General features: G+C 35.6%; 2 non-coding genes across 2 annotated transcripts; one reads left to right on the top strand and one right to left on the bottom strand.

The window, feature by feature from the left end:
* Nucleotides 1-10,489: 10,489 nt before the first annotated feature.
* On the bottom strand, nucleotides 10,490-10,561 carry TRNAD-GUC (transfer RNA aspartic acid (anticodon GUC)). The gene has a single exon. It is a non-coding gene; the product is annotated as a tRNA-Asp (tRNA).
* Nucleotides 10,562-10,833: 272 nt separating this feature from the next.
* Nucleotides 10,834-10,905, top strand: TRNAD-GUC (transfer RNA aspartic acid (anticodon GUC)). Its single transcript has one exon. It is a non-coding gene; the product is annotated as a tRNA-Asp (tRNA).
* Nucleotides 10,906-14,086: the final 3,181 nt, after the last annotated feature.

Below are 14,086 nucleotides of genomic sequence, written 5' to 3'. Positions count from 1 at the left end.
CACTTTTTGAAACTCTTCTATATACTCATTAATTGATTTGGTTTGCTTCAACTTTGACAATTCTTTAAAGTACTCTTCATCATCCTTGAGGTCAAATCTATCTATCACACTTTGACTGAAATCATCAAATGTAGTTACCTGATCATGACCTTGAGTAGTCATTCCATGATACCACCAATCATAGGTTGCATCTTCCAAGTGTAGACTTGCAAATTGAACAGCATCACTCTCCTTCATGGGGTTAAGTGTGAAGAAAGTCTGTAATTTTTGTAGCCATGCTCTAGCTGAAATTTTATTTGTTCCATCAAAAGTAGGTGTTGTAAACTTGCTTATTTTATTTTTGAGCTCTCTTCCACTTATGTCATGCTCCCTCCTGTTCTCTTTCTTGGGCATCAAAGTGTTCATCATATCCACATATTCTCTAAAAGGAACCGAACTATGAAAGTCATCATCTAAGCCATTGTAAGTAGCTCTTAATGCAATCAAGTTACCTGTAACCTCTTCCACGGGATTAAAGGCTGGATTCGGTACTGGTGGCTCATCTGCAATCAAGAAAATAGTTTTGGTTGATTTAGATGGTGTGGATTTCAGATTTCTTGGCTCCTCTGAAGTGCTCCCTTTCTCATTAATAGATGCAACTCCTTGCAGTTTTTCTGTCAATATTCGCAAAGCCTCTCTAGTTTCTGCCAAACTATCCACTGTTTGCTTCTGAGTATTTTGGATGTCTTGGAAGAATTTCTTTGCCATCTCATCTGGATCAACCATACTTTTCCCTTCCTTGGATTTTGTACTTTTACTTTCAACTGGAGGTTTGATCAAAATTTCTTTATTCTTTTCTCGCTGCAAATATCTTTTTTCTCTTTCACTTAGTTGCATGCAAACTTCTACAAACCCTTAGGTTGGCAAGATCATAGCTCTGATACCACTGAAATGTCTCTTTTTCTTATTTTATATGATATTTCAAGCCTCTAATGAGATTTTTAAAATCAAACAACCAATAATACAAAGATCCACCAATTTCTCAATAAACCCCAAATCGGGTATGTCCGAAATAGTGCCAAAAACTTCACAACTTTATATATTATTAATAAATCTAAAAATGGACATTTTTATAGAAATTTCAACAGCATAATGGCCTACAAAATGACATTTCTAGATCTGTATAGCATTTACACAACAGCTCACAAACGTAGGACAAAAACTATGCTCATTGGGCTCCCGAAAACAACACAAAATAGCCGAAAACATCACAAAAACACTAATAATCCATCACAAAAGTATAATCATAGCCAAATACATATATTTAGCTCTATTTTAACATCTTAATGTCTGATATACAGCAACAACCCAAATTGATATGAAATACTCAACTGGAAACACCAAACTGTTACAAAAAACACACCCGAAAACCCACAAATTTGCACTGTTCAGCACAAAGGAAAACTCAGCATGAGCTTGCACATGGAATGGCTTCAAACTCCCGTCCTTAGCCTTCCTAGAAACCTGCAAACTCTCGTCCTTGGGTCCCCTTCTCCACAGGTTTGGCAGTCTTTGAAGAACAACAAAGCAATAAGCGAAAATCAAGTTCTGGAATGAGCCCAAAATGTCTCCAAACTCTTTAAAAGAGGGCATAACCCTAACTCACGTCCAAGAAGGGTTAATAAAATATAATTTAATAATAATTTTAATTTATTAGTCCATTGGTTTCCAAAGATTAGCCCCTTTTGTTGAAACTTCACCTTTTTGGAGCTTGCCTGCCTTAGCAAAGTTTATTATTTTTAATTATTTGAAAAGGGGACATGACGGGGGGAAATTTTAGGAGAGTTTTTGAGGCTTGGTTGTATGCAAGAATAGTTCCAATAAGAGTAAGGCAGAAGAAATTTCCCAAGGAGTCGAGAAAAGAGGTATCAAAAAGAAGGGAAGTGGATGTGAGTAGGCTGGAGAAGGTGAAGAGTTGACATGAGATTGATTGGGCAATGAGTGAGTGAGTGGTCATGTGTAGGTTGAAAGGTTATCTGAGAGAGAGAGGGGATAAGAGTGTGCATATAAGCAAGGAGTTAAGTGTTCATGTGTGTGGGTGTGAATAGGAGAAACACATGTTCTTGCATGTAAAGAAAGAAATATTTTACATGTAACAAAGCTATTTTTTATTTTCGTTATTCAGTGGTGTCCAATATGTGTGATAACGTGCATGAAGATGGTAGCTCTTTATTGTTGTGTGTATTTACTGGAAGTTGGGTAGTGGTCTCAATGTGTAGGCTATCATAGGCATGAGCTGCTAAAATAAACCTACTTTACTTTCTTAAGTACTGTGCATGGGCTTCTTGTGTGGTTGCAAGATAGGATGCAACTTATGTCAAGTAGTACCATAGTACTTGATAGAGTTCACTCCCATTTGACAAGTATCAAAATAAGGTACAACTCTAGGTTTGAGTAGGATTGAGAGTGGGTAAAGCAAACAAATGTGCATGATGTTGTGTGAAAGATACAAGTAACATCCAACGAGGTTAGAGAAGAGGAGCAGATGATGGAGTCATAGTTGTTCATCATGAGTATAGAGTTGAGCCCATAGGAGGAGAAGCTCACACTTGAGGAGGAGGCTTGTTTATACAAATATTTGGAAGATATGAATATAAAAGACTGCATTGGGAGAAAAGACGGGAGAAAAAGGAGATGGATGGCTAGTAGTGGATCAGAACCTGCAAAGAGACAAGAAGAAAAGGAAGAAAAATTCAAGGATAAGATTCTATAGCAATATGTATAGGTTCACAAGAGTGCAGTAGGTAAGAGGTTGGGGGTAGCATTAGCAAAGGATGTTGATTCTGATGAGGTGTCAAAAGAGGAAGAAACTAAAAAAATCTCTAAGCAATCAAAAAAAGGGGCTCACATATTTTATTACCTAATACATGATTTAGTAGCATCATGGATCTTAACAATTGACACAAATTAGAGGCACAAAGTTATAATTTATAAGATTTCTTGCACTTGAAGACATAGATGGTTTCCACTAACAATCATTAATGCTTTTCATTTACGCCATTGGTGAAGGAGCTGCCATACTGTAGAGGCATTTGTAGCAAATATGGCTACTTGCATCCAAGATACATGTAGGAGAGAAGAGTGTGGGGATTGGATTACTTGCAGCAACAATAAGTCAGAGTTGAAGAAGATGATCCTTGAAGCAATTAAAGTTTTTCCCTTGAAGCAATGGTAAATTGTAGTAAAGGAAGTGAGACATGTCAAGAATATGAGAACTTTTAGCAACAAGAGGTTGTGAGTTGAGAAGGCAACATGAGAAGGAAGTCATAATGTTATAGTTACATATACAGTAAGATGATATGGTGAGAGTTCTTTTATATTGAGTAGGAAGATGCAAGTTTGACAAAGGTTTGTATTATGTAATGGAGAGTGCATGGTTGCTAATGGAGTACTGATGGTGAAACAAGAAGGGGTTTTAAGATGAGGAGGTGAGGATGGAAGTAGTGGCTATTGATGTTGACATAGATAGAATTTGATGTATTGTAGTAGGATGTATATTGACGACATTGGTGTGTTGTGCACAAAAGGGTCAAGGAAGAGCCCAAATAGTTGTAAGGAGGTGACAAAGACAATATAAGAGTATTAATAGAGGGATCGCAAAGGAGCAATGATATTGTGGGGAAAACAATTGGTAGCTAGGCTGGTTTGAGTGGCCATTTAAGGCTATGATTTAGTGACAAGTTGGTTGAAGCAACAACACGGAGAGTTTCTCAAGGAAAGGGGTGATGGTAGTACAAATGGTTGCAAAATTTTAACAAAAATAAATAAAGACCACAATTGATAAGAATGGACATATATCGCTAATATCAAAGATGTTGCAAGGATAGTGAAGAGGTTGCAAATGTGTATTAATTGTGCAAGGGAGAATGTAGGATGAAGATTAGCATGAATGAGTTGGAAGGAGTCATTGAGGGGATTATTGTACCCTTTCAACATTTACTAGAAGCCTAAGTGTACAAAATAATGCTTATGTGAGACATCAAAGAGATCTAGATAGAATGTTGGCGGTTAAATATTAATAGCATGATAGAAGAGGATGATGAGGTAGATGAGTTTGAATGCTCAAGAATTTTGGTAGGATTAATGGAAGAGGTGTGCAGATGGCAATAAAGGGTGTGTGAGAATATAGAAGACAAGGAACTGAGGTGATTTTGTTCATTATAAGCTAAAGAAGAGAGTTGGACAAGACCCCTAGGATGGAGTGTGATAGAAAAAGGAATAGCAATTGAAAGGAGTTATCAATTTGACAAGCTACAAGGAGTTTAATTGATGAGGAATAATAGGAAAGCTATGAGAAAATCGTCGAGGCTTAGATATAGTCAAGAAAGAGAGTTGCATACAATACAATAGATGCAAATGCCCAAGGAGCTAAGAAAAGACATGAATGAAGGGAAGATGTTGTAAGAAAGTGTTGGTGTACTTTAGGTTCCCAATTTTGAGCTCCTAAGTGAATGGTAATCTAATGCAAAATATGTCAAGTCAAGTCTAGACTGCCATTAGGATGGCATTTCTTCTAATCTTCCCCTGTGAGCCTACCCATGTGCAAAATAGAGCAAGTCAAACACTATCAGTCAACTAGGTGATTCTAGGATGGGTGGGAAAGTGTCAAGCTTTTCCTAAGATGAGAAGAAAACTAAATGAGCTCTATCGATACATCTATCCATGCTCAGAACCTGCTTGAAGTGAAGAACTAATTTTGTGTACATTAGAGGAAAAGATTCCATGAAGATCCAGAGCCAGAGCAATGAAGAAGCAACCAATTGAACAAAGCATGGAAAGCATAGTCAAAAGTTGGTGATGCATTTCGGGTCGTTGATGTGATCAGAGCAACTGTCCAGATCAAATCGTGATCAGCCATGTCAGGAAGAAGAAAAGTCAAATATCATATAAGTAAGGATTTGTGTGACTAAGCATTAAAGAGTCAAATCTCCAGTCATAAAGATCCACGTGGCAATGGATCCTCATTGAACCAAGTGAAGTGGTTAAGCGATTAAATTCAATGGCCCTTGCTTTGCTACTCTAGCAAGATGAAAACTCTTTGATCTTCATGGCATAGTGAGAGCTGTAGATCTCCTTCCACCTAATAAGTTGCGGGCCCAGATCATCAATTCATCCTTATCATCCAGCAAAGCTAAGATCAACAACTCCAAATGAATTTTCAGTCAGTTTTGGGCAACAGTCATCTTGTATTCACATATTCTCTAGAAAGAGGACATGTGGCATACTTGACGTAACATCTATTATGGCATTGGCATCCTTAACAAGTGTTACACACAGTTCAATCAACAAAGATCGAATGGCTCTAGTTGTGTTTCGAGCCTAAATGTTGAAGGACAAAAAGTTTTGAAGAAATTATCTGGAATATGACACTTGTCCACACTCAAATACATTTCGAGCCAAAAATTAAAAGGATCAAAATTGACCTGAAAAATCATTCAAAGATATGACCAAGGCAGTGAATGCAAGTTCGTAAAGGATTTTATGATAAGGTTTTATGTCTCCCGAGCTTATGTCCAAAAAGGAAGGTGTATGAGCGCAAGTGCAACTTAAGGGTGGTCACAATGTTACGTCCAAAGAGGAAAGCGTAAAGGTGTATGTCCATGCACAATTAAGCATAACATCGTATGGCCAAATCTAAAGACTTCTGGAGTTACGCTTTTTTGCCAAGTGACTGTGCAGGAGGCTTCACGTGTCAAAATCTTGCGCAATCGCAAGCTAGAGCTATCATAGATGAGAAGTAGCAAGATAATGCCATGTGGCAATGACATGGCGAAGCATTCGGGTGTAATATGACAAAGTTGGTGAGAGGGATCAGGCGAACAATCAGAGAAGGCCACATGTCAAGAAGAGTCAACCAAGGTTTGACTAGGCTTGGAAAGGGCCTAATTTTGATTCAAATATATGAGTATTGTATATCAATGGAAAGAGGAAAGCTGAGAGATGCTTTGTAATAGTAGTAGGATGAGATCTCAAGTGGACACTTGTCATGAACAAATCAATTCTGGGATTCCTTATTCTTCTATATCTTCTCTTCTTTCTCATTGTAGCGGGGTTGGTTCCAATCTATTCAGCAAAGTTGAGAATATCCTCATTCCAGGTATCATGGAGCTAAAGAATGTAACTGATGCAATGAAAGCCTATAGAGCTAAATCCATAACTCCAAAGAAGAACTAGTGCTCTTTCAAAAATGTTACATTCTCCTTGCAAGATGTGACAAGTGTCACCCCTTCTTCCTCTCTTTTTTTCTAATATTTTGGCCATATTTGGCGTTCTCCTCATAGGTTAAGGCTTTGTAACGGATGATTGATCAGTCAATCCTATTTTTAGAAAACGTCTATGCTCTATGTGGTAATCATGAAATGTAACTAGCCAATTCTAAAGGGCCTATAAATGCAACTTTTTGAGAAGTAAATAAGATCAATAGTTTTCTTTGCAATCTCCCCCTGGTAGTTGGGACAACTGAGTGAGACTCAAAGTTGTCGAGAAAGGGTTGATTGATGAAAGGGTTGGTACTTGTCTGAGTCTTCATAGCTTATTGGGGTAAGCAATTCTCATGACTAATTGTCACTTTGATTCTTTCATTATCACCTTACTGTCGAGCCAGGCTTGTTGGTTTGTTTGAGGATTGGAATGTGAACTAGTTGGGAAGTCACTGATAGTGGTTTTCACATGGACTATGATCCATTTAGGTCAGGAACGATTCCAGTTTTCATTATGTTTTCATTTAGTTAGTTTAGATGCATGTAGAAGTAGACAGTAATTTGGAGATAGTCCTAAAATCTACTTGAATATCCTATAGTTATAGGCTACTTGGTTCTTCCTCTATTGCTCTCGGGTTAAAGAGCATACCTTCAAGTTAGTTGTAGGACTAGAATAGATTGAAAATCATTCTAGAGGGGAGTGGTACCCTTAAAATTCAGGGGTCTTTCATAGAGCACCTACCTAGACCCATTCTATTGGTATCTATTTGTTCCTTTAGTTTTGGGCAAAGAGTTGAGGCTAAGACCATTTTCAAGAAAAGGGACAATCTATTATCTAGTAGAAAGATAAAGTAGGTGAAGAGCATGCACAAGATCAATTGGGTAGTGTGGCAAGACAAAGAGGTTGTATGTGTGAGTAACAATAGAAGAAAAGTTTCATGTGAGAAATGAGCGGCCATGGGTTACTGGCAAGGTTATGTGGGAGGAAGAGTTCAAAGAGATGGAGGGACAGGTGGTGTGTTCACAATTGAGGAGTTGAGTATGCATTGTGACGTGACAAGGGAAGCACAAGTTCTTGCATGTAACAATATGCCATATGTAAATTGAATTTGTGTTTATTGTTCAATGTTCTCCAATTGGTGTGATAAGGTGCATTAAGAGTAGGTCTTCATTTTTGTTGTACGTTAAGTGATAGTGTTAAGGTGTAGGTTTTCATAGGCATCAATTGTTACAGCTTGACTAAAACAAATGGATAACCCTGATTTTATTTTACATAGAACACGTGGAATTCTCAAGGGGCTTAGGAAGTGTACAACTTGCATCAAGTGGTATCAAGCATTTAGAAAGGTACAACTACCATCACATTTCTAACTAGGTTTCAGCTTTCACATATTTCAATTCTATCACAAATCTTTCCTTCAAGAATGTGTTTGGTGTTTCAAGGGGATTTTATTTTGCACCAATCAGTAATTATGTAAGTTTCGCAAGTTATGCATGCATCCACTTTGCCTTCCATAAAAATGCAGTGCAAAGAGTAACTTGTAGAGGCTGAAAATAATAGAATTAAAAATTTATAGAAATCATAGTTTGTAACAACCAAATTTTCAAAAAACTAAAAACCTTGAAATACTCTTTCTTTTATCGAACAAAATGGAGCTAGCTACTCATTCACATGAAGGAATAACATAAAATAATTTTTAACTCCATTCTCATGATAAGATCTTAACTACCAATTGAGAGATGTAACTATCTTTTGATAAACTAGAAAGAATGATCAAAATAGGTTAACTAACTATATTATGCATGCTAAGTAAAATAAAATCTAACTGTGAAATTCTAACTACCATTTCATATGAACAGGAAAGTAATTGCACAAGATGTATAGCTAGACTGAAAGGAAATAAAAAAATACCATAAAGGTTTTAGATCACACCATGTCAAGAGAAGTACGAACTGATATGTCATGTGCAAGTCTAGGCATTGGAGGAGAGGAGAGGCATTGACAGAGGCTTAACCTCTCAATCATGGACCTAGTGTAATCCCCACTCATTCTCCATTGAGAATGACCCAACCCCACGCAAAATAAGGCATGTGTACACTATCTCATCCGGCCACCTGATCAACCTAGTGTTAGAGTTGTCAACTACATAGTTGACTAGGATGCAAGCAACACCCCCCCCCACAACAGAGTATCTATCTGACTATGAGCTATCTTGACCTCTTGGGATCATGACAACATCATTCGCCACTAAACCTACCTTGGCCAAGGATTTCCAAGGACACTATGTGTCTGATCCCCACCATTCGACTTGACAGAGATGACCAATATCCTGTTCTCACCATGAGCTATTTAGATTTACTGATTTAAAATTCTTTTGTAATTCTTCATAATTATGATACATCTTTCTATTTGTTGCAAGAATATCAATTCGTCCAACCCGTATTGATTACACCACTCATCTCATCAATTCTTGGCTATCCTTGATGATCCCTCATGTAACTTTCTACATTACATTAAATATATTGCTTAATTATGAAAAATAATATCTTTTGCCTTCAAATTTCAGAAAGAGGGAAAGAAAGGTTTTGATTTTATATGTAGATAGACACATTTTCAGCCAAGGGTAGGCTTCCACAATCTCAAGGACATATGCATTTGATGTCACCCGTAGTTTCAACCTCGTGCACACAAACTTTACATATTTCAACTAAGGGCCGACTGGATGTCTTATACAATGCATGATAAGATATTGATCATTAACGTGGAAGTAAAATAAATAACTTACTGAGAATACGACCTCAATAAGGAAGTATGTTTGGTAAATCTTTTTCCTCCAACTCGACTTTGTTGAAGGGCAATAAATTTCAATGATTTGTGCTAGTTGGAGACTGTTTCGGTATTGACAAGGTAAATTTAAATGAACATCAAGTGCAGAGACAACTAATGAAAGATGGAGTTGGGACTGGCTAATGAACATTGGTCAATTCTTCTTCTTTAAATGCAATTTGTGAATAGGATGCTTCTTGCGGGGTGAGAGAAAAAAAAGCTTGTGACTTGTGACACTAATATATCTTTTTCCTTAGCCATCGTGGGAAAATGAAACAACAAGGTGACATTGTATATGTGTGTGTATGTGCGCACGCGCGCGTATATACACACATATATACACATGTATGTATATATGTATATATGTGTGTGTACACACACATATATATATATAATACTTGTATTATTTATAGAATATGAACACCCATATTCTAATTTAAGGTAATAATTTTATTTCATTCTTGTTCATATGAATAAATATATGTATTTTTAAGACAAGAGTCTATAAACAATGGTAATCTTTGAGTGTAATAAATAAATATAATAATAAAATACTTCATAAATAATAATAATAATAAAATGCATGTATAAAAATTCCACTTTGCTAACAATTTGAAGGACTTAAAGAAAGCCATAAATATTGAGTATAGCTGATTTATTTTTGGAAGACTTAAATTACTTTATTAGACAGTATGATGTTTTTAATGGGGCGAGTAGGATCCCAAAGGATCCCAAACCTGTACAAAGAAAAAGGTACATTGTGAAAGACAACCAGACAACCAGACAACAGAAAACCTGAACAACATGATTTTTAAAAGTCAATTCCCTTAGTTCTGGCAGAGACATTCATCCATTTTATTTCCGGAGATTGAAGATTCTGAAAAGATTGTTTATTTGTACTCCATTGCAGGAGTTCTCTTGAGAGGGGACCATGAAAATTAGAACAGAAGCAGCGGAGCCAACATTAATGGGAATAACTTCTCTGGGATCTGATTTTTGTCCTAATAATTTTTGGCATGATATTTATGTATTTCTGTTTTACATTTGTGCTTAAATAATTTTTGTCATGAAAATTCACGAGGAAAACTACATTTGTATTTACATACTTCACAGCTACTTTTTGTGCACTGTACAGAACTCATCTCCGACAAGAGCAGCAGCTATTCTTTCAAAATAACAACATAAAATGCACTAAAACTAATAATTTAATTTATTATGCTCACTCTTAAAAAATTAGATGCATGAACCGCTTCAAAAACTCAGCCAGGGGAAAGCTCCATAACAAATAAAAGCATTCGAATTTGTTAAGATGTACACAACCAAGTTTAGTCTCTGTCCAGGGCGGTTGTAAGTCTCAAAAAAGACTTATAATGCTTAAAACTTTTGATTTCCCGAAACAGTGCAGCACGTCAAAACAAAAAGACGCCGTTGCCGGGGATCGAACCCGGGTCACCCGCGTGACAGGCGGGAATACTCACCACTATACTACAACGACGGTTGAATTTTATAGATCTCTCAACAGAACAAGTCAAAAAACAATAAATACGAATTAATATTAGGAGCGAGCATCAAGATTTAGGATCGGAAGATATAAAAATCAAATTTGCTGGTGGACGCTTCTTTTTCTTTGACTTAAAAAGCTCTCTGGACTGAAGTGCTTAGGAATTAAGAGGACCATACAGAGGCAAGAATTTGGTCAGATTTACGCAACATTGAAGTGGCCGGAAATTAAAATATTTTTTCTACTATTGCGAGATTTTATGCAAGGTCGTTGTAGTATAGTGGTGAGTATTCCCGCCTGTCACGCGGGTGACCCGGGTTCGATCCCCGGCAACGGCGTTGCTTTTCACGTTTTTCTTTGCCATTCGGCGTGTACGTCCCTTTTGAGCCCTCAAATATGCTCAATTTTTGCGAGATCAATCTATTTTCAAACTACCCAATTACGCCTCTGTCGCTGTCGTATCCTCACGAATAATATATAAACTGGTTTTGTCAAATAATTCTCTACAAGGCAACATTCTGAAAGGGCATCGTGAGAGCACAGCATTGGGGCATCTTTATCTGTCCTTTAATAGCCTCACTGGAGGCATTCCGAAAGACATAGTCCTCTGGACACTGCCTGTCAAGATCTCTCTAGACCAAATGTTGCTGATCTCCTCTGGATCAGTATATTAGCAGCGGGACATGCTGCATGACGGCCTGATGGTGGTGGAGATTGCCGGGCAGTGTTAAGCAGAGATGGAAATGTTGAAGCCCTCACATGTGACCATTAGCTCGACAAGGAACATGAGCGCCGAAGGGTAGTAACATTATAATTACCTTGTTAAGCCGATAGGGTTCTCCTATGGAGCTCAGGCTCCAAAATAAATGCATTTAGTGTCTCACACACAATCAGCTGTCTCATGCAAAAAGCAAAAATTAGAGTGCGTTTGATCATGTCAGCAGATTTCTCCTCACCATCGCATATGCAATGTGTAGTGCTTTTTAGCCTTATTTACCTCCTAGTTTACCTTCTGGCCATTCAAATATTTCGCAAATGACTAAGTCTTCAAATTCTTCATTTATGACTTTGTGTCTGTGACGCATCGCTTAGCACATAAAACACATTTGTGCTGCCACTAATGACTCAGTCTTAATGTCAACTAGGATTCTCCACATCATGTGATGTTAGAGGAGTCCAATATGCAACTAGGTCACTACAACCAAGGCGATAAATCTCATATGCATAGTCAATTGAGTTAATTCTAGAAAGGCGCAGGATTCAGCGGATTGCTCCCTTTATATTCTTTAGGGCCCGTTTGGCTGCGGGAATATAAAAACGGGAATAGGAATACCTATTCTGGAATACTTATTTTTGAATAGAAAATGAGGTTACGTATTCTTATTCTTGTTTGGTTCACCCAGAATTTGATGTGTAATACACAGATTCAAAAATTTATGTTTTCTAAAATTAAAAAAATTGGAATAGGAATACGTATTCCTATTCCATCTATTTTGGTGGATTAACAAATCTTCAATTTTGGGCCAAAATTGAAATACATATTCCAATTTTATTCCTATTCCGATTCGGTGCATCCAAACAGAGAATTGAAAATTTTGAGAATATACATATGCCTATTCCACTTGTATTCCCGCTGCCAAACGGACCCTTAATGAATAGACACGCAGATGTAAGTAGGTTTAACTTTTGCTCAATATTAGGTCCTTTGTAGATATTCATTTATGTATTCCTTTGAAGTTCATGTCCTCTTTTTGTCTTTCTATTTTTATATATTTTAATAAGATATCAAGCAGCGATGGGTTCTCAAGGAGATAGCTTTGTTGAATACCCCTTTAATTAATGTTTCATAGGGTTTGATTACAGAAAACTAAAATCTTATTATCAATTTGATCTATGAATATCATCCGATGACAAGATAAATACATGTTCCAAATATCAGTATTACATTTGCCTTTTTATTGCCAGGTTTTTCGATACTTAAAATCTATTTACAATTCTTGTTATTTTACCAATGTGATAAAAATCCCTTTAGGGCACAACCATAACCTTATTCGAATTGAACCTGCCTTCTCTTTTGAGGACTTTTAGAAAATGAAAAAAAAAAAAACCTACAATATTATTAGAAAGAAAGATGAAGTTCAATTGCTCACTTTGATAAGGTACATTTTTCATTTTCACTTCCGCTCTTCAATACACTTATCCATTCTTCAATTCCTTAACTAATAATGTCATTTGTTTGTTAACAATTTTATCTACTTCTCTTTTACAGGTTCACTAGTTGCACCAAAGCAACAAACAAAGTCATTTTGACTTGTCATATACAAGATTTACTACTGAACTCCAAATAATTGCACTGCTCAAATTTATGAGAAATCCTACAAGTTTTACACATACAAAAACATTGTACTATCAAATTTGGCATACTTAACACAATTACATTGATAAACCACTATTTAGCTTCAAAAATGCCTTTTTTGTTAAGCATTTTTGGAGCACTCTAGTCATTATTGTTTCATGACCAACAATCCTATATATCATAAAAATTATGTTGAACCATTTAGTTATTTATGCAATTTCATACAATGTTAATATCCATAAAAAACTCTATCGACTTATCCCTTGAACCTCTTATAGGTACAAGTGCTAGTTTAATAGACCTCCCTCTTTTTGGGCCCTTTAGTAATAGGGTACTTGCTAAATAGCCAAAATTTGCACCTGATCAGCCCTTGTCCATCCATACATGCAAATCAATATTTTTGAAAGGCGAATTGTTGATGTGAAAGTCACACCAATTGATATCACTTACCACTGGTCTATAGAGAGATTGTATAAAATTGCTCACATCACATACTTTTAAACTAGTATAGATATTTTAAATAAATCTATCTAAAAAAATGCCGATAGATATCTAATATAAAATAATTATAATTTAATTTACTACATCTAAAATTATTTATATTTTCTTTATCTTCATTTATTTAGGTTTTAACTAACTTAAGCTTTTTATTTTAATTTCTTTAAAAATGGATGGTTTATATCTTAAATATTATAATTTAAATGGATACTTTATGTGGTATTTATTAAATTATTTTAAAAATTATATTCTATTTATAATAAGATTTAAAATTTTGACATGTAGATAGTTGTCAAATTTAACCTAGAAGAATCAAAGTTAACATTAACATGCTCACACCATCCCGCTCCCCCATTCTGCCATTGTAGAATGCCTGTCGACGTTAAAATAATTTAAAAATTCTTATTTTTTATTTTTACATTTGTATTATCTTTTAATTCTAATCTTTTAAGCTTACATCAAATTTATATTAGATATATTTGCATCTAGAAATTACTTTTCAATTTTAAAAATAATTTATTTGAATTTCATTTAAATATATTAGTTTTATTTATTGCTTTATGATTAATTAATTACATCTTAACTTTTTTCTAATTTTTTAAAAAAATTTAAGAATAATTATATATTTAATAATGTATATATTAATAATATATTATGATCTATAT

Source organism: Cupressus sempervirens, chromosome 2, assembly GCF_028749045.1.
Source record: "Cupressus sempervirens isolate cs-2001-9-10 chromosome 2, ASM2874904v1, whole genome shotgun sequence".
Classification (NCBI taxonomy): Eukaryota; Viridiplantae; Streptophyta; class Pinopsida; order Cupressales; family Cupressaceae; genus Cupressus; species Cupressus sempervirens.
This window is presented reverse-complemented; position numbering and strand designations above follow the sequence as displayed.